The sequence below is a fragment of the Podarcis vaucheri genome (genome assembly GCF_965113315.1).
Source record: "Podarcis vaucheri genome assembly, chromosome: 5".
Taxonomy (NCBI): domain Eukaryota; kingdom Metazoa; phylum Chordata; class Lepidosauria; order Squamata; family Lacertidae; genus Podarcis; species Podarcis vaucheri.
The window spans coordinates 83,435,360-83,456,376 of record NC_138763.1 but is presented as its reverse complement, the minus strand read 5'-3'; the positions used below and the strand labels follow the sequence as shown (position 1 = coordinate 83,456,376).

Below are 21,017 nucleotides of genomic sequence, written 5' to 3'. Positions count from 1 at the left end.
GATTCAGAACTGGAATCTAAGAACATATCAGGGGTGTCACAGAGTTCCCACCACTGACGTAATATTTCTTTTTGAAAACAACAACTGATATTGTGATGCCCCTTGTGTTACCCACTTATGAAAGACCAGTAGTACACAATCCCCACTCTCTGTAACAGATTATGCCACTTTCACTTAGCCTTATCATTCTTCATACAATTCAGATTTTAATCTGAACTGATATGTTCCCTTTTAATTGCAGGGAAGAAGCAATCAAGGGCTGAAAACTAAACATTGATCATTCATAGCACGAAACTGGCACTTATAGCATATTCTGCCTGATTTGCCATTAACTTGCTGCAGTGGTCTGCTTTTTCTGCAACTGTTGGCCTGTGAATGGCCATTGAGTTGTTCAGTTCCTGCACTTTGCTGGCCAGACAAGCCATTGATAAAAAGGGACGTTGTGGTTTTGAATTGCAGACAGACCAATCAATCAGGGGACAAAGGATGAAGGCAAGTTATTAAAATTCAAACTGCATCTCAGCTTCCTGTAGAATTTTTAAAATTATTATCACAGCTAACTTCATCAGCAGTCAGAATAGACATGAACTTGCTGGCAACTGACATTTAAAAACTTCTTTTTGTGATTTACTTCTTATTTTTCTGTGTCATTATCTTTGCCTGAACACTGGGCCAATATGTGAGACAGGAGATTCAAAGTCCCAGGTCCCTTCATACTTTGTTGAAATAAAGTTTAAAATAAATTAAAATTCATTAGATTTTTGCAAAGCATCAGAGCAGATTTTTGGCAACACAATGTTTTTAAATTGCACAACCTTGGGGGAATCTAATATAGACTTGTATAAAAAGTATGTGTGCTTGACCAATGATATATTATCTGGTTGCCACTAGCCTTCTAAAGTGGGAAATGGCTGTGCTGGATAAAAGACATTAAATGTGTTTTCTGGAGTCTGTTTCTCCGTAGACCCACAGCTGAGGTCAATGCAGAGCAGAAATTTTCCATCCCCTGGAGCAGCTTGCCATGAACTTGATTATATGACCATATAATGGTGTATCAGATGTATCTGTAGGTGTTGGATTAATATGCAAATACTGGAAGATTATGTTATACCTCTTTTGGTCCTATTTGCAGAGCTGGCTGCCTGCTCATTTTACAGTGTTTTTTTAATGTCGTTTTATTTTAACAGTTCACAGTTTAGAGGTGGGGAAACCATAAAGGATATTCCACCTCCCTTTTACAAGCTGAGGCCAGAAAAACACAGTAGAATATTAGAAATACAAATGACAAAGGCAGGAATGAAATCATAAGCCACTTGCCATCACACTCTCAGGGTGCTCATGATTCTGGGTGGGGAGGTGGCAGAGGGCGAGGCTTCTCTTAGGAAAGGCAGCTGCTGACGGATCCAGATTTGGGGGCTGGACAAAGTGCCTGGTGACTTTACAGGGTGACAGGTGACAGTGGTAGTATGGGCATATGGAGTAGTGCTGAAAGGAAAGTTTGGTGACTAGCAAGCAAAAGAGGGAGCCAACATTTTCATCTCTCCTCATTGCTCTCAATGTAGTGTCACAGTGGATTAACGGTGAATTTCAGGCTCCATTCCAGACAACACTGGGGTTCCTCAGAAACCAATGAAAAAGGTCAGCAATGGCAGGGCAAGATATTAGGGCATAGGTGCCAACTTCCTGGTGCCCTGGGTGCCCAAGCACCCACAAAATTCTTCATGAAGGGACTGGACACCTGCAAATTTCAGTGTCATACACGCTGTAGGCCACCCACAGTCACAGGGCCAAGTTGACACTCCTGCATTTGTGTCCTCAGTCCTCATCTGACATGCTCAGTACTACACCACAGTGGTCTGTACAAGTTGCATATTCATAGGTTCCACATAGGTATATTTGGCTGACTGGACAAAGGCTGGGAATAGGGTCCGTCACCATGAACACAACTCTCTCCTCCATGTATCCTGCTCATCATCTAGACAAGGCTTGGATCTTAAATCAAGAACCACATTTCCTCATGGTCAACCAGGGGCCTGTGGTGGGTGGGGCCAGAGGTGAAAGGGGCCAGGGCAATGGGTATGACTCCTATAATTCCACGGTAGGTTATATATTCCAGCCAAGCATATGTTTCTGTAAGCCCAGTTACATTTTCCATACAGACAAGCAAGAGGCATCATCACTGTTCAGTAACACATTTCAGCCACACAGAAACACTCAGGGAAGGTTGTGGAACAGGGCTGGCATGGAAATTGGGCAAGAGAGAAGGTACAGCCTAGGGAGACTCCCAAGACCTGATGCTCCCCACCTGTATTCCCATGTATTGGAACAGGAATAAACAAAGCACTTAGCTTCCTATAAACAGAGCCTACTCTAAGCAGTCAAAATGGCGGTCTTGCCAAGTTTCAGTGGGGAGCTTCCAAACTGAATGCACAAATGCAAAGGCCTCACTCTTCCATGTTCTGCATAGGTGGGCTAGGAGAGAGATGCAAAGACAGGTTGAGGGCTGAGGCACAAAACTGGCAGCATCCCTTGGATTTGGCGAAGGAGAGGCTCCAGGTGGAAAGAGGACTGTGGCCAACTTTCCATGGACTTAATGGTTGGTGAGTTTCAATGGTCGCTATTGTTGCTTAGTGCATATATTCCTTTATGATGATGCCCCATCTTGATTGATGCAGAACAAAAAGCATACTTTCAAATTCCTGCCTTCAGCAGCAGGAAGCTGATTTGTATCTTCCAAAACTGTCGTAACGAAAGGAAGGCAATGACTGCTAAACTGAGCAATTGCTTTTCACTGGACCCTTAGACACCCACCTCCTTATGCCATGATGAGTGTGTTAGTCTTTAAGGTACCAGAAGATTATTTTTCAGGAAAAAAAGACCAACAAAGTTGCCCTTATGGAATTTATTTGGAGATTATCAGGGAAAGAAACCAATAGGAGAGTTACAGTACTTAAAAGTTGCCTTGGGCACCTTTGAAATTAAGTTGCTAGCTTTTACCATATTTATTACATTAATATCCAGCCTTTCTTTCCATCATAGCACTCAAGGGAGCATACGCTGAGTTTCCCAGACCAGTCCCAGACCTGCTTAGCTTTAGCAAGATGGTTTTTACCCCAGCCGATGAGAAAATATTTTACTGTTTCTATGACTGGTTGGTCATTGATTGACAAGAGAACAGTTTAAATAAAGATTTAAACTGCAGTTACAACTATACCAAGGCTGCAACCCTGTGTAAGCCCTGTTGAACTCAGATTTATTTTCTAAGTAATCATGAATAGCAGATGTGGGGAACCTTATTTTTCTTCCGGAGGGAAAGGTGGGTAGAGGGCAGCTTGCCTTCCGGAAGTGCTGTCCAAAACTTCCATTCCACTTGGCCTCCCCAGGAAAGGCAGGATCATGTGCTGAACCCCTCAGGTTGCATCCTACTGTTGCATAGGATGCTGCTGCATGTATATATTTTTTTATTGTACTCCTAGCTAAACTGACCATGCCAACTTCAAATCTCACATGAAAGCATATGCCGTCTTGTGAAATCTTAAAAAGTATCTTTGCAGTCAAAACCAAGTGCAAATTCTCACTCCATTGTGTATATTCAGTTGAAACAGAATATGTTTTCTGTTAATATATAGGAACCCTCAAACCATGCATCGTTTATTCTACCTAATGTGCTTCTTTCAAATTCAAATAATGCAGAAGCATTTGTTGGAAGCAACCAAGTGTGCTTTCCTTGTCCTCGTATATAAAAGTGCAAATGTTAACCATGAATTTTAAAAAGGTCACTGCAGTTGGTCAATCAGTATAAATTGGATGTAGCTTGTGGGCAGAAATGAATCTAGTCAAGCACTTAGGTCTATGGTTTCCTTGTCTCTTCCATGAGCTCTTTTTAGGCTGTGCTGTTCATCTTCCTGCTTAAAGGTCTAGTTCGTAGGAATATGGGAAGCTACCTTATACTGAGTCATTGGTCCATTTAGCCAGCATTGCCTTTCCAGATCTTCAGACAGGACTCTCTCCCAGCCTTCCTTCGAGATGCTGGGGACTGAACTGGAGACAAAGTAGATGCCCTGCCATTAAGCTACGGCCCTCCCCCAATTGATCCTATAGTGGGGCACGGGACTTGTTAGGAGGCCCTTATCCCCCCCGCAATTCTCAGAGTGATTTAACAATCACCCCTCATTCAGGGGAGCTCTGGGAACTGTAGCTCTGTGAGCAGAATCAGGCTATCCTAACAACTCTGCACAACTCGGTTGTGCAAATGAGCCACAAGGGGCAGGCTTGTATACTTGCTCCCAAAGGTGAGCATTTTGCTTTCATTCTACATTTCAGTAAATGTTGAACTCTCCTCTGTACCCAGCAATGCCAGGAGCAGACTGGTAAAACCACTGGGCTTGAACAGAGAGCTGGGGGGGGGGGGAGAGTATACTTCCAGCAGAATAATAACAGTACAAAATTGATGGTCCTTAGAGCAAAACTTATTCTTTCTGTCCTGTATTCCCCTCCACTTCCCCCCATGTCCATTTATCAATCACGGAACTTTTTTTGTTTGTTTGTCAGTATAGATCATGTCCTCTGTAAACTGTCTGTTTGTGTAATGGATGGATTGGTTCCTGCTTTGCTTCATTCAGATGGAGGGCATGTTCAGATGCCATATGCCTCAGAGAGAAAGCAAGGCAGAACCAGAGAGGACAGAGGAGGGTTTTAGAGGACCTCTGGCTGCTCTTTTCAGTTTTATTGTTAGATCCATCCATGGGTGACAGTTGTATGTGGTGAGGGTGAATTTAAAAACAACACTACCCCAATTTTGTTTTAGCATAATGGAGAATGAAAAGAAAACATTAATGAAGTGCATGTGTGTTTTGCTACAACAGGCCAAGGCTACTGCTGTCACAAAATGGCACAATTACATATGATTTAAATCCTACTGAGATAGATTCATACCTCATACTTCACACAGGAATTGGGGAACATTTTCTGTTAATGTTGGCTGATCCAGTCCCTTTGGTTGGCCACGGTTGCAAGTTCCACAGTCGTACTTGGTCATTTGATAACTGGTTTTCAAATAGCCCTTTAAATAAACATCAGAAACTCACTGGTAACTTAAGACCAGGCCTTCCCACTGATTCCCTGGAACCAACTGACCAGTTTGGATCTCTTCTTTCAATAACAGTCTGTCGTTGCCCTGACAACGCTTGGGCCCAGAACTCTGGCTTGCCACTCCAGGTGAAGCTGCTGATGCAGTGAAACAGAGTGTATTAATATGCTCACGATGTCAGTCATTCCCCCCAAATGACTGAACAATTTAGCCATTTTATTAAACCAGTGAGTGAAATAATGATTTTGTGAAGTGATTTAATTTCCGTCATTTCATCAAAAGTATTGGTTTCACAAGGTTACTTTCATGGGGAAGGGCAAAATCCATTCCTCAGTTGTGTGGCCGGCTGCACATGGGAGGAAACCTTCCCCACACCCACCGTGCACAATGTCCCAAACACCCTTCAGCCCCACCCTCTTTCCCAATGCAAGACGTCGATCCCCATGCAGATCCCTGTTTGGGTGTGTGTGATGACCTACTCTTCTCACCCAAACTTCATCTGTTGAGCATACAGTCCATGAAAGATGAACATTTATGCTGCTTACAATATAAAACTCGAATATAAAATTGTAAGACATGTACTGCAACATTTTTACATGCAAATTTGAAGTATGTGAGTAGCCCTCCCCACCAGGGTTTGGGTTGTGGAGATGGCTAATATTTACATGTACCCTTGAACCTATCTAAACAATCTTGCAGCATTGCTAGTGTGGGCTGAGGATGCCTGTAACACAGGTTTTAGTCGTGCCAGGAAGTTTCCTTGACTTTTTAAGATAATGTCATGTTGACACACTGGATCAAATCCTTCCAAGGTAGTTTTATGCGATATGGTATGCTGACATTACCCATGCTCCCTTAACTGAGAGCAACTTGTGGGTGTGCAATAGGTTTCCGGCCACATAATCTTCTGAGCAAACATAATGCTCCTTCTGCAGGTTAATCTGGGTTTTTTATATATATAAAAGCAGCACAAATGTCAGTGAATCTGAATAAATTACCTGTCGAAGGAAAGAGCCACCACTTCTCGGTTTTATTAATGTTCTTTTAGCACAGAGGCTTTGAACTTTAACAGATATATTGCAAAGCTCAAAGTCCTAACTGCAAACTTGTACAAAATGCAAAAAAGACATTAAAATAATTCCTAATTAAGAAAATCAACCTGCCCAATTCATGTGTTTTACAAAAGGGAAGAAGAAGAAGAAGAAGAAATTTTAATCCCCTAATGATCTTTATGTGGGCCTGGGGCCCTTGATGCCAGCCAGATGTCAAGCGTGGCTGTACATCTTCTGAGACAGTGTAGCTGGATTCTTTAACCTTCTGGAAATGATCAAGGGAAAGCTGGTGTAACATAATGGCCAAGTTTGAACTGTGAGCCAGGCAGTCCTTGGGTAAAATCTCACCTGACATGTCCTGTAGCAGACCTTACCCTCCATTAAAGTGGTAGAATTTTATCACTTTTTTTTTTGTTTGTGGAGAAATTTTCTACATCAGACCACTGGGTCCCACCAAAGGGGTCAGGATTCCACCCCATGTTCATTCAGTGATCCTGATTCTGTGTTTTTAAATTTAGCACGTGGAGTTTTCAGCATCGCTCATATCTCCATGCCAAGGAAATAGCAAACCCACTTTGACCTGTTTAACTTCTGTTAGGTTTCTGTTAAAGGTGCAGGGCCAATAAAATGAAGGGAAAGTCAAAATGGGTTGCGCTGCATTCCTGGTGTGGTGTGTCCTCTGAATATAATATAATATAATATAATATAATATAATATAATATAATATAATATAATATAATATAATATAATATAATATAATATAATAATATAATAATGTGTGTAGATACAGCAATGCATGCTGATTTCTCAAGTCCTTATTTTGTGCAATGTTTTAATAGTCTGGGAAATTGTCTTGATTACATTACAGTTCAGATGCTGGGGAGAAATGATGAATTCGCTCTCCCTATACATTCATATCAACTTTGGACGCCCCCATCTGGGATCCTTCACCATTTGAGGTGAGCAAGGGCAACACAAGAAGAGGTTATTAGGGGTGATAACCCTCTTGCAGAATGTTCTCCCCAGGAAGATTTCCGTACCTTTCTATTAGACAAACCCCATTTAATTCTCCCAGGCCTTTTAATTAACTCTTTTTAATCCTTGATGGAATAAATTTTTAATTGAGGCTCTTTTTAATCTCTGTGTATTTTAAATCTTTTGTTAGTGTTAATACTGCTGATCTCTCTTTATTGATTGCATTGGAGGGGGCCGAGGTTTGTAAACCTGCTGGGATGTGTATGTGTTGGAGGCCAGATAAAAATCCACATATGTGTGTTGTAAAACAAGGGGTCTTTTTGTCTGCTTGGGTATTTATGCCATCTACAACACTTTATGCTGAGAACAGGAGGAAGCAGGAGCGTGTGGTTTGTTTTTCCACGCGCTACTAAGTTTGTACAATCACAAATGTGATTCCCCCGTTCAAAGGTAATTTCTCTTCTTGTAAAAGCTGAGTGAAGGAGGCAAATTGAGACCTGCAAGGCAAGCTACAGTGCACCTAATGTTTTATTGTGACACAATTGTTTGTTTCTTTGCTTTTGAGTTGAAGATGTAGGGCATAGACTCTTTCCTGCCCCCACCAGCCAGCTGAATCCATCAGTGGAGGTATTTTCCTATTCCTTCCAGCTGCCTGGCCTGCTCTATGGCTTTAACAGCTTTTTGATGGGAGGAAATCAGCAGGTGAAGCTCCACAGCTTGGAAATAAACATTAACACCTCCTGATGTCTGCCAAAGAGACAGCTACAGTGCTTCTTAGAAAGTTGGCAGCTGTAGCTGCCACTGCCTCTTCCCAAATCCAATCAGATGCCATTAGTGAGGAACAGGAGGAGTAATAAAATCACAGCAATGTGACCATTGCCTTTTACTTTAGTCAAACTCACAACCTAGAGCATTATTGGGTCTTTGACTGAAGATTCCACTCTGTATAGATTTGCAAAGATTTGACTGTACAGATTTGCATAGATTCTATTCTCAGGTGATAGGAGCCGTTGGTTTTTAAACAGACTGTAAATTGAGAGAATTCACTGGTACTGGACAGCCTGGCTGTCTGTGCTGTGGGAAAAGTTTCTGGGAAGGAAAACAGCATTTTTCTTTTCTTTTGACAAAAAGAGGAGCTATTTCTTGTTTTTCTTTTTGGTGTGTTTAGGTGGTGGGTGGTGGAAGTACAGCCAGCAGGACACAGACTTCTAAAAATAATCTTGAAAAGTTGGGATAAGGGCTGCCTGTTCTCCTGGGCAAACATGATGAATAATAGTTTCATATGAAAATTCCTCTTGATGGAGAATCATTGGCAGGTAAATTGGTTTCAATTGAGTAGGCTTCCCAAAATAATTCCCACAATGCATTGCATCAATGCTGAGGATCATATGATGCTATTTTTAAAAATTGTATTTCATGAAACATAGCACACACAAAGAAGAGTGGATATGGTTTTATGTCCCATGTTTGCAAGGTCAAGTAAACCAATGGGCATCTTGTGATAACTGCTACTCAAATGAAGTCCTGGTAGTCTCTCCCTACATATGCTCCCAGGAGCACACCAAATATGTACAGAAACATGCCATATGCCAGCACAGTGCCAGGATCTGCCAGATCCCAAAGCCTAAGGTGGATGGGATCTTCTCAGAAGAGGAAGCAGTTCCAGTGCTTGCTCTAGCCCCCAGTCTCTCTAGCCCCCAGTCCCAGTGCTTGCTGGGATTATGATTTTGCATTCCTTAGCAGATATTTTGGAATAGTCATTGCAGAAGAACACATCACCCTTGGGCTCAGCTAGATCTGCTTTCTACAGCTGCATATGAAAGGTTCAAATAAAGCATAAACCCCGAAATCTATAATCTCTTTCTCAACTTTCAGTGACTATTGGGTATTTCAATAATGGGGACCAGTGAGGCTCTGAGTCTGCTACATTTCCATATGTGGAAAAATATGTTTGGCTCTGAGGTTGGGAAAGAGGAGAACAGAAGGGGCCTAAAACAGAGCGAAACATTCAAATTAGAAATGTTATCTTGATGCTGTCCTCCGAGAACAAACTAAAACCTCTCTTTCTGTATTGGTTTTAGTTACTATATCTGGAAATATGCCACCCCCTTTCATTATATTAAAACAGGCCTGATATAACCTCTCTCTTCCCTTCCCCAGCCCCCCTTTATATATGCTCAGACCCCACCCCCACCACCAGTTTTTGAGGAAGCCTTGCCTGAAAAGCTGACAACTCACAGAGAGACCTATTATAGCTTTAATTACTTGAAGTCAACGCACAGGAGAGGAAGATGTCGTCATTTTAAGACTTTGCATGTCTAAGTGCATTGCCAGGAAGAAGTAGAAGAAATGGAACGAAAAAGCTGCAATGATGATTTATACGTCTTGGCTTCAACTCAGGTAAAAAGACACAACCCAAACTCCATTGATACCCAGCATCTGTTCACGGGAATTCTCTTGTTTCGGATCCAAGTCTGACTTGTTGTATTATCATACTGACTGGTACAGTGCTACAGAAACACAGAAGGTAGATACAGAAGTGATGCTCACAGCACAGCAATTGTTTCCATGCTGCAAGGTTGTATTGCTGCAGTCTAGGGAAAGAAATAAGAGACAGCTACACCATAGATAATACGCGCAGCTTGACTAAACAATTGGGATAATTATAGTACCAAAACATTAACCTTCCAGTACTTTTTTTGTTGGCTTTATTCATTTCTACCTGGGTCTACTCTGGTAGCCAAGTATCAATAGATGGAATGATATTAGGGCTTTCTCAATATTTTGCAATATTTATGCTTGCAGAATAGAACCTTTTTTGGGAGCAGGGACCTACACATTTTATGAAACCAATAAGTACAGAGGGACCTTGGGTTACATACGCTTCAGGTTACATACGCTTCAGGTTACAGACTCCGCTAACCCAGAAATAGTGCTTCAGGTTAAGAACTTTGCTTCAGGATGAGAACAGAAATTGGGCTCCGGCGGCGCAACGGCAGCAGGAGGCCCCATTAGCTAAAGTGGTGCTTCAGGTTAAGAAAAGTTTCAGGTTAAGAACAGACCTCTGGAACGAATTAAGTACTTAACCCGAGGTACCACGGTACAGTTAATAGATCTAGCATAAGGTTCAGCTGCCCCACTTAATTATTCTGATGTATCCCTGGCAATTTATTATCATCATTTGGGGGGGGTGCTTTTCAAAAATGATGTAGGCATGAGTTTCTGGTCTTCAGTTTTTAGCCTCTTCCCCTGATCTCGCCAAGGATGGGGAACTCCCAGCTACTATCAGCCTTAGCTAGCATGGTTCAAGGTGGTGGAAATTCTAATAGCATCTGAAGGGCCAGAGGATCCCCAATCCTGGTATAAGCTGAGAGCTCATATGCTGTAGCTCTTGAGGTTTTTTCTTAACTGTTGATGCCCTGTTGTAGGACTGTTATGTTTTGCTGGTTTGTCTTTGACTGAAAGGCATGCTCTTTGCTTATAAAGCAAGCCACGATGGGCTATGGCAGAGCAAAAACCAAGGCAGCTTTCAGCAAAATATAGGGGTGGTGGTGGATGACGTTAAGGCAGTAGAATTGGGGAAATTTCCTTATTTTTGTCTGCAACATGCAGTAGTGTGTTAGCTTGGTGTATATTACACCAAAGCATTTTATACAATATTTTTCCAAAGTAGTATGTACAATTCCCCAGTTTCAAATGATTTGATGGCAGTTCCACAGCAGTGGTACATTTATTTACAGGTGTATATATCCCTGATAAGATGGCTTCTTGAGTGATTGGGTCTCATGTTTTTGCTGAGAGTTGCAAATGTGTACAGTATAAGTTAGGGAAATATTATCAGTGGACCTGTGTGCTGTTTCGCAGATGAGAATAGGGGGTGCAAACCATTTTGCTGGGGCATGAGTGAGAGAGCGTCAGCTGTGTTGCCATACCATCAATCAATGGTTTTAATTACTTACATGATTGAATAATAAAAATCCTCACTGCTGAATTGATTTCTTGGTCTGGCTAATGCCTGCTTTATGCTGAAGCAATTTTTCACCCAAGCCAAATACTGTGTTATCAAACTGCAGGGATTGTTTTCATATAAAGACTCTGAAAGGGAGGGAAAATGGGCAATGAGAACTCTGCCCCAAACTGATGTGGAAATGGGCTGAGGAGTAAGCCCAATACAGACAGTCCCTGACCAAATACAGAGTTTTAACAGCACAGAAGCATCAAAACTGGAAGATTTTCCACATGCCTGGCAGACAGCAAGTGAGTCTGAAAACATCCAGAACTTGCTGAGATGCCTCACAAAGCATGACTAGTGGTGTCATCACAATGAGCATGTGACAATGTTGGCAGGTTTGGAGGAAGTCCATTTATGGAGGGCACAGCTTTTATGTCTAGAGGGACATGGCTAATATATCTGCATGATATATCATGCAGAGATCAGTTTATATATATGCACACTGCTGCGGAAAATATGGGAAAAGAGCAGGGTTGGCTGAGCTGCCCCAACAACTGTTACCAAGAGGAGCATGTAACAATGCCATACAGGCAATTGTCTTGGTTATATGCTGAAGCCTTAGATGATATACGTTAAACTGTGAGGCTTGCTTCAGCCTGTTGGAATGTGAATAGATGCTAGGTGAGGGTATATTTATTAGACACTATCCTTCCTTCCTTCCTCTCGTTTGTGAGTTCAGCAGAGTGCCATCCCTTTGCAGCTTAAAAGGTAAGCTTAGATAGGCTAGTCTTAGCCTTTTAGTTTAAGTAATCAAAAAAGTTTTAAGGACGCGGGTGGCACTGTGGGTTAAACCACAGAGCCTAGGGCTTGCCGAACAGAAGGTTGGTGGTTCGAATCCCCGCGACGGGGTGACCTCCTGTTGCTTGGTCCCTGCTCCTGCCAACCTAGCAGTTCGAAAGCATGTCAAAGTGCAAGTAGATAAATACCAGTAGGTACCGTTCCGTGTGCTGCTCTGGTTTGCCAGAAGCGGCTTAGTCATGCTGGCCACATGACCCGGAAGCTGTACGCCGGCTCCCTCGGCCAGTAAAGCGACATGAGCGTCGCAACCCCAGAGTCGGCCACGACCGGACCTAATGGTCAGGGGTCCCTTTCCCTTTACCTAATCAAAAAAGCTTTAAGGCAGGCTGAATTATCTTGGTATTTTCCCCTTTTTGCCCCCTTAAAACAATAATCACAGAGTCTTGTAAAAGATAAAAATAACATTTATTCACTCAGAATACTTGTTGAAGAGTAACACAGCAGCTTTGTTCAGGCAGGCTTAAAATGGTAATTCAGTTATAAAGACATACTTAAGTCTAGCTTAAAATGCAATCTGAGCATTTACCTCAGACTCAGTAGATATTCTCACATTTCTGGCTTGGTGGAAAGTGACGAAAAAGAGGCAGAGGTTGTGCCCAGGGAAGTAGGAGAATATATAGATAATCATGGGATTATCTAGCACATGGCTAGGCAAACTAAGGCCCGGGGGCCAGATCCGGCCAATGGCCTTCTAAGTCTGGCCCACGGACGGTCCAGGAATCAGCATGTTTTTACATGAGTAGAATGTGTCCTTTTATTTAAAATGCATCTCTGGGTTATTTGTGGGGCATAGGAATTCGTTCATTTTTTTCTTCTTCAAACTATAGTCCGGCTCCCCACAAGGTCTGAGGGACAGTGGACCAGCCCCCTGCTGAAAAAGTTTGCTGACCCCTTATCTAGCAAAACATGAATTGTTGGTTTGACTAAATATCTGACACTGCCTACCTTGGGCATCAGAAGAGGCACCTGTGCTGGATGTTTTCAAGCTGGCACTTCTGCAATAAGCATCATAGTTTCTATGGTCTGCAGCAATTACTGGCGGAGGGCATCTGTGTTCCTGCGCAAGCCACGCCCCCTTAGGCTGCTCCTGCTGCCGCAATCACTGTAGTTGGATGCATTAAGCAGTACTGGCTGGCAGAGTGCAGGAGTACAGCGGCAGCCGCTGGCGCCCCTCCCCTCCCTACGGGTTCTCCTTCACAGCCTGCCCTTCCCCACATCCTTTCACCACTTGCGGAATTCTGGACTGTGTATAATGTAGTGAGAAGCCGTGGTGCCTTAAGGGTTTTAGTGATGGTCCTAGCATGTTGGGGGCAGTTGGAGATTATGGTGTGTGTGTACACACATATAGGAATGTTATTGTCTAAATCCAACACAAAGTTATGCTTACTTAAACCTATTTGTTTCAATGGGCTTTAATGAAGTGTAGGTCTGTTTTGGATTTGGGTCTGTTATCTTCAAAAAAAAAAGAACCACACAAATAAGGCCTTGCTAGTCATCTTCTTCTTTTCCTCTTAAGACTAAGATATGACCTGGTTGCAGACAAGTATTCTCTCTTTGTTTTTAATCATCAGAGCACCATATATTTTAACAGGTGCCTTTTAGCATGGCTGTGGATTTTTTAAAGGCAGTCTAATCTTTTATTGATTAAGTTTTTGAAACATATGGTGAAGAATGTAAATCAGCTTCAAGAAATAATAGAAACCACTGCGTGTTAACTTACAGGTTAGTCCCCTATAAGTCCTCAGTCTGATATTTTTATACAAATTCCTATAGTATCAAAATTAAATTTTATTCCAGAAGATGTTATCTTTCCTTTATGAACTTTATGTTCGTGGACATAAATAATATTAATGTTAGCTCTGTTCCTCGTGGATTTTACCCATTAGTTAGACTGAATTCCTATTTCTGTAAAGGGAAAAAAACACAGCCATTTCCTGTACAGTCATACCTCGGGTTGAAGGAGTTTTGGGATAAGTATTTTCGGGTTGCGTGCTGCAGTGACCCGGAAGTAACGGAGCATGTTACTTCCGGGTTTCGCCACTTGTGCATGTGCAGATGGTCAAAATGACGTCATGCGCATGTGCGGAAGTGGCGAATCGCGGCATGCACAGACGTGCGGATGAGGGTTGCTTTCGCTTCTGGATGCAAACGGGGCTCTGGAACGGATCCCATTCACATCCAGAGGTACCACTGTATATGCAATCATCACTTAATTTCTTCACACTTCATTGCTCTGTGCATTGGTCACAATTCAACACAAAATTGGAGCTCTTTGGAATTGTTGGCTTGACGAAAGCTAACTGAACTGGATTGTGGGCCACATCACTGAGCGCTTAGGTCATGACTAATTTGTGGCCTAAGTTCAGCTGACTTAGTCTGGATCCAACCCTTCAGTGTGTGAACTACTGTAACTGAAAAGGACTAGATCTAAACTGCCATCAGGGGATATACAGTGGTGCCTTGCAAGACGAAAATAATCCGTTCCGCGGGTCTCTTCATCTAGCGGTTTTTTCGCCTTGCAAGGCAACCCTATTTGCGGATTAGCGCTATTAGCGGATTAGCGGCTATTAAAGGCTTAGCGGCTTAGCGGCTAAAAGGCTATTAGCGGCTTAGCGGCTTAGAAAAAGGGGGGAAAGCGAAAAAAATCGCAAGACTTGCAAGACGTTTTCGTCTTGCGAAGCAAGCCCATAGGGAAATTCGTCTTGCGAAGCGCATCGAAAAACGGAAAACCCTTTCATCTAGTGGGTTTTTCGTCTTGCGAGGCATTCGTCTTGCGGGGCACCACTGTAAGAGCCAATGTGGTGTAACGGTTAGAGTACTGGACTAGGACCTGGGAGGCGAGGGTTTGAATCCCACTCAGTCATGAAGCTCACTCGATGACCTTGGGCCAGTCACCATCTCTTAGCCTAACCTACCTCACAGAATTGTTTTACATTATGTAACATCAATTTAATTTCTATAGATTGATGAATAGATATGCCATATTATTATCCATAGTTGCTAATAACCTTCTATATGCTGTATAAACTTGTTTCAGATATCAATATATTTGTCCAAACAAAGTCTTCTTCTACAGTGGTACCTTGGTTGTTGAATGGCGTGGCTCCCGAAAGCCGCAAACCCGGAAGTGTTCTGGTTTGTGAATGTTTTTTGGAAGCTGAATGTCTGACACAGCTTCCACGGCTTCCAAGTGAGTGCAGGAAGCTGCGACTTGGTTTTTCAATGGTTCCAGGAGTCGAACGGATTCCTGGAACAGGTAAAGTTTGACAACCAAGGTACCACTGTATAGGCAATCTCTTCATATGTTTGCACTCAAAACACCTTCTAGTTTATACTAGGATTTAAAATATATTGTTTTGAACATCTACCCCACTAACTAGCCTGCTAAGACTCTCAAGGCAGCTTACAACAATAAAAAACATGCCTAAAATATCAGTCAAGACTATAAATACTAAGTCCAATAAAAACTAGGAAATCAATAAAATAAAACAGCAATAAGGCCTTAAAACCTTTACAGTAAAAATAATATATATAGTGGTCTGCTCAGTCATAGGCTTGGCAGAACAATGTAAGTTTACCAGCTTCTTAAAAGGTTCCTAGAGTTTGGGTTTAGCACAGTTACTTTAGTTGCACTTGCCAGTGTCTCTGGATGGCAGTGGTGTGGACACTGCTGATGCCAAACATGGGGCCAGAAGCACACTTTGGCACACTTTCCCTGCGGCCAACCCATTTTCTCCCCAACAATCACTTCAGAAAGGGAGGGCTCATTTAGTGCTGCTGACATGAGTGGGGTGGATGGCAGAGAAAGCATAGTCAGAGCTCCATCCACACCTCCAGTGTTTGATTAGTTGTAGGGAACAGAAAATGAGCATCAAGTTCTTTGGTCTCAATTCCCCTTCCCCAGTTCTGTTCCTTGTGGATTCCTGCTCCCCAGGTTCCTTCCCAATTCCAAACTCTGATGTCCACAAACTTAAGTAGTTTTTGTTAAGGGTGCTGAGAGTTTTAAGGAGCAGGGCTGGCCCAAGACATTTTGGAACCTGAGGAGAAACACAAAATGTTGTGTCCCCCCCTTCCTGCCAAGAGCGAAGATCTACATCAGGAACAAGGAGGAAAAAGATCTACATTGCAACAAGGTTGGGAGGCAGGCGTGCCATTGGGGAGGGGCGAGGGCCCCCCCGAAAAAAATTAATATATTTTTTTCAAATTCTGCAGCAGCCTGACATCATGTACACATGCTGAAGTCGCGCTGCCCTGGTCCCCCTCAACCGGTGTGTTTGGTGGGAGGACAGCAGCAGTGTTTTCTATTCACCCAAAGGCCACTGTAGAGGCAATGAAGCACGTGAACGTAAGCGGGTACTCGCTTGGTGCTAAATAAGGATTAGGCAGCTCCTGGTCAAGCACTGGTCAAGCACAGAGTTCTAGTTCTGCTTTCCGATGCTTGCAGTGGCGCTCTGTCTAACCTCTCCCCTAGTTATGACAGGACAGGGAGTTTGGAGATTTTGTGGTTTTGCTCTTCCTGTTCTGTGGATTAATTTAGCCTGTATCTGAGGGGATTTTGTACCAGAATCTCTGATTCACGTCTTCCCCTTGTCCAGGGTACACGGATGTTTGTAGGGGAAAGGTCGGCTCCTAACTTTGCTGTTCCAAGCAGTTTGCAGTTAGCTAAGGCACAGCTTCCCTTTGATTCAAAATGGATTATAAAATACTGTAAGCCTTGATTATGTGTAAGCATATATGAATATATATTGAATATATTGATTACTGATAACTGATTATATGGATAGCATAGGGGTAGCCCTTCTTCCTTGCCTCAGCAGCATTAGCATTAGCAGGCCTCCTGAGGAAACGGCCAATTCATACCATGGTATGTATTCCTTGGAGGCTGGATCTGCTGCCCCTATGGATCCTGCCGCCCGAGGCAGTCGGCTCACCTTGCCTCATGTGGGTGGACTGGCCCTGGTAATGATACACACATTCCCCTCACAGAGCTACAAATTGCAGAGCGGCTTAATGATCCCTCATTCTTCACAGAGAACCCTGAAAATAGTAGCTCTGTGAGGGGGAATGGGAGCGTCCCAACAACTCTCAGCACTCTTAGCAAACTTTGGTTCACTGGATTCTTTGGGGGAAGGCATGATTCTTAAGAGTGGTGTGATACTGCTTTAAATGTACAATGCAGATGGGACCTGCCTGTAAAGACTCAAGGGCAAAATCTCACCTGGTATGCCTTATACCAAGTTCATCTTGCCCTTAATTCTGTAACCCTAGACAGGGGCAGAGGAAGGGGGTGCGGTGAGGGTGGGTTGCCCCGGGTGTCACCACTGAGGGGGGGTGACAAAATGCCAGGTGGCATTTACTGAGGGGCCTGCAGTGTGCCTGAGCCACATGTCTCTCCTGGGAGTGATGCAGTGGCTTAGGCGCCCTGCGGCTCCATGCTGCCCCAAACGGTCCACCCCCCTCACCTGTAGGGTGGCTTACTGGGAGGAGGCAGGCAGACTCCTCAGAGGCTCCGCGGAGTGCCCTGCCCCAGCTCGCCCTGCCCCCATGGGCAGCTGGCCCCGCCCCTGGGCACAAGGCATGCGCACCACCCCAGGTGCCCAATCAGCTTGCTCTGCCGCTGCCTCTAGAGAAGCAGAAAATGGGATTTCTCTCTTGTGGTTGCAGAGTTATTTGTTTTTAGCAGTCACAGTGTACTCAGCACTGCTTGGGTGAGGCATAAATTTACATGTAACATTACCTCATGGAATCCCTAAGTTTTTTTTTAAAATGAGCTCGTTACCTAAGTGGTTTAAGAAACAACAACAACAACAACAACAACAACACGTCACTTAAAGACATTTTAAGCCTCTACCCCACTTGGCACATTTTTAGTCCTCATCCCACTATTCTTTCCATAGAGCCAAATATATTTGTGAGTGGCTTTTCCACACCTTAACTTCTTCCCCCATACAGAAGTGCGGTGAGGAAACCTAGTCAGTTTGACCAGTACGGATGTCTCTCCTTTTTCACCTGACAGCATCAATTTCACTGAAGAGCACAGTGGTGTCAGTGCTAAAGAGAAGGAATGCTAAAGGAAATTTCATTTGTTTACTTATTCCATTTCTGTCGCACTCTTTATCAATTCATAATCCCAGGGTGGGTTTAACATGAAATATAACAGTAATAAAATACCACAAACAATAAAGCTTAGCAACAAAAACAACATTTAAAAACCTCTTGTTAAAAGAGCAGGCAAACTTGGCAGTGTGTGGGGGAACCCAAAAAAGATACTTGTGGGATTGTATCCGAATCTATATGGGCTGGAGAAAAGGATGGTGACATTTAAAGTGGGAAAAGAGCACTGTAAATAGCAGTATGTAATGTGCATTGAGTTAAAGAGGAGGAAGATTCCTTAATGATAATTAAAGAGCATATGTGACTTGGTGTAGATGTTGGAGAAGTAACAAGTATGTATTTCAAATAGTTATTAGTAGTGAGTATGAAGTATATGAGCAGAGTGTGTCTATAAAATGGTAGTTTGTGGTGCATTTATGTAATCCAAGTGATGCTTAGGGTTTGGTTTTTTTAGATTATCAAAGGATGCACATTTGAATCCCCACAAGGATTCATCATATGGATGCTCTCTGTATTCATCCCTAAATGAGCTAGTGGTGTTTTCTGTTCACAGCTACCTCATGCAACTGTTTGGCGGTAGTAATGCTTCCTATGCAATTAGTCTTCATGAGTTCTGGTGAACACAGTGACAATCCCTCTTGCTAGATCAGGATGAACGCATGTATCTTATGGTCATAAGCTGTGGGAGCCAAAATATGATTGTTATTCCATAAACATCTAACTGTACAGGTTTCAGGTCAGGTTTATTAGTTCTGCCTCAAAAACCTAGAGACAATACAATAACAATAAAGGGATTAACATTTTAATGAGCCACAGCAAATGCTCATAAATGGAAATTTTTGGCATTGGATGAACCAATGAAAATTTATTTTGGCAAGGTATTTAAGACAAAACTGAGTACATTACAGCAATGTAAGGAAATTTCTCAGCATGTTGCACTGCAGTTATCATGCTGCACAGCAAAGTCTGTGATCAAAATTAGCAAGCACCTATTAACAGCTTCAGCGTTTAAAACACAGCATCATACAAGGCAACTTGTGTAATTTTTAAAAAGAAAAGTACAATGATTTGATTGATCTGCACTCACAGTGCAGAAATAAATGAGTCCTCAAGTCATTTAATGAACTAATGTGAATTTTCATATCCTTATTCATCCATGAAGCTCATAGGCAGACCTTGGGCCAGTCACTATCTTACAGCCCAGCTTACTTCACAGTCTTTTTGTGAGAATGGGGAAGAAACCCATACAAGCTATCTGAGCTCCTTGGAGGAAGGGTGAAATACAAGTGTGATTAGTTATAGAAAGCAGCCTACAGAAAAATATCAGATTTCATTCCTGGGTTTTTTTGCGGGGACGGGGACGGGACACATTACATTGTTGTAGAATTAAGCAATGGGTTTTGTTCTTACAAATAAAATAAATGAGGGCTGCCATTTCACAATATTGTGTTAATTTTAAAAATATTTCTTTACAATGCTTCAGTTCAAAGAGTATAACATTTTAAGGACAACATGAGATGATACTCTTATGGTTCTCAACAATGTACACAAGTTAGAATTGGGAATCCCTATCACCTCATAAAGGGTACCTCCAGATGGCCTGTTTAATGACATTTCATACTGATTTGTTTGTGCAGAGACAAGGTGACAGCTATTTAATGAGCAATCACTTGGTTTATATCTGAGGAGGCTAGACGACATCACAGAAAAACAGGTTTTATTTTCCTTGAATTTCCTCATTACTTTCCTTCAAGCAAAAAGTCCCATCTTCTGGGAAAGTCATACAATAAACCATAAATTCGTAACCCAAATTTGCTGGCATATGATTGAACGCCACCCCAGAATAGCAACAGTCTGGAAGCACTTAAAGTTCTTCTGATTTACTGAGGGTGAAGAAGAGACTCCAAAGATTGTGATGAGATGACAAGGAGGGACTTTGGCTTTGCAATGTCAAAAGGATAGGCTGCTTTCAAGGAAATTGGATGGATTTTGAATGTTTCCTTGCAGTGAGTAGACACCAAACGAATTGTGCAGGTGTTGTGGTGTAGGAGTGAGGGAAGAGGAGCAACTTGGCTGCATGGGGAATATGGTGGAGCTGGTAGCGCCAAGCCAGGTGGACGGAGACCCACGAAATATTTGCTGTCTCTCCTAAAGGGTGGAAAATAGCAGTTATTCATTTGCACATATGGAATCATTTCAGTCTATGCATACTTAAAACTGTCTGTTTACTGACAGCGAGAATTATTTTAAAATGCTCAGTTAGCCTGACTACTAAGGACATTTTGAATGAAAATAATTCTTCTCGCTAGAATGATTTCCCTTCTACTACAATACATTTCCTTTCATTGTCTTTTTTCCAAGTCTCTGCTGAAAAGATTGAACCCATCTGTTCTATTACTGTTGTCTCATCTTTCCTTAGCAAGATATTATTTATCACAAAACGAGTTACAGTGTGACAAAGAGTTTGTCAAAATTCAATGATGAATCCTAATCGATAGCGCAGCCTTCATATCTCAGAGTAGGGGGAGGAACTCTCCCCTGTGACAAACCAATAATGAAACATTAAAAACTATCCCGTTTAGTTTCCCTGAGTAATTCCACCGAATTTTCTGCAATCACCCCCCCCTTTTAAGCACACTTTTATTCTGTTTTCTTTCTTTCGTGGCTCTCAGGGCAATGTAGATGGGGGCCCTTACTGGTCCCTCCATGCAAGTACTGAGACCAGATCCAAAACTGCTTGGCCTCATGAAAGTTGCTTTGTTGTGGGACTTGTTTAAAATGTGGCCTTGAGGTATAAATTGTAGGGAAATAACTACATAACCATGAGCACAACCATGAATCCCAGATCTGCTAGGCATGAGGATTGGGTGGATATCCCCTTCACTGATGATGTGATTTTTTTGTGGCGGCGTAAATGCATGTTGTGGCAAGTTTCCCACCCATTGCATCTATGGAAAGCTACAATGGCATAGATCTT

At 42.6% G+C, this 21,017-nt stretch overlaps 1 protein-coding gene and 1 long non-coding RNA gene across 4 annotated transcripts in view; one reads left to right on the top strand and one right to left on the bottom strand.

The window, feature by feature from the left end:
• Nucleotides 1-2,467: 2,467 nt before the first annotated feature.
• Nucleotides 2,468-21,017, top strand: part of RET (ret proto-oncogene) — a 125,995-nt gene continuing 107,445 nt past the window's right edge. The window contains exons 1-3 of one of the 3 annotated variants that reach the window (XM_082222315.1): nt 2,468-2,600; nt 7,010-7,100; nt 9,277-9,516. The gene's annotated coding sequence lies outside the window, so the exon portion shown is untranslated. Of the gene's footprint in view, nt 2,601-7,009; nt 7,101-8,189; nt 8,433-9,276; nt 9,517-21,017 lie in introns of those variants that run through there. The other 2 variants (XM_082222316.1, XM_082222319.1) reach the window with 2 other exon arrangements.
• Nucleotides 19,397-21,017, bottom strand: part of LOC309532321 — a 39,700-nt gene continuing 38,079 nt past the window's right edge. Inside the window, exon 3 of the long non-coding RNA XR_014219747.1 lies at nt 19,397-20,188. This is a non-coding gene — a long non-coding RNA (uncharacterized lncRNA). The remainder of the gene's footprint in view (nt 20,189-21,017) is intronic.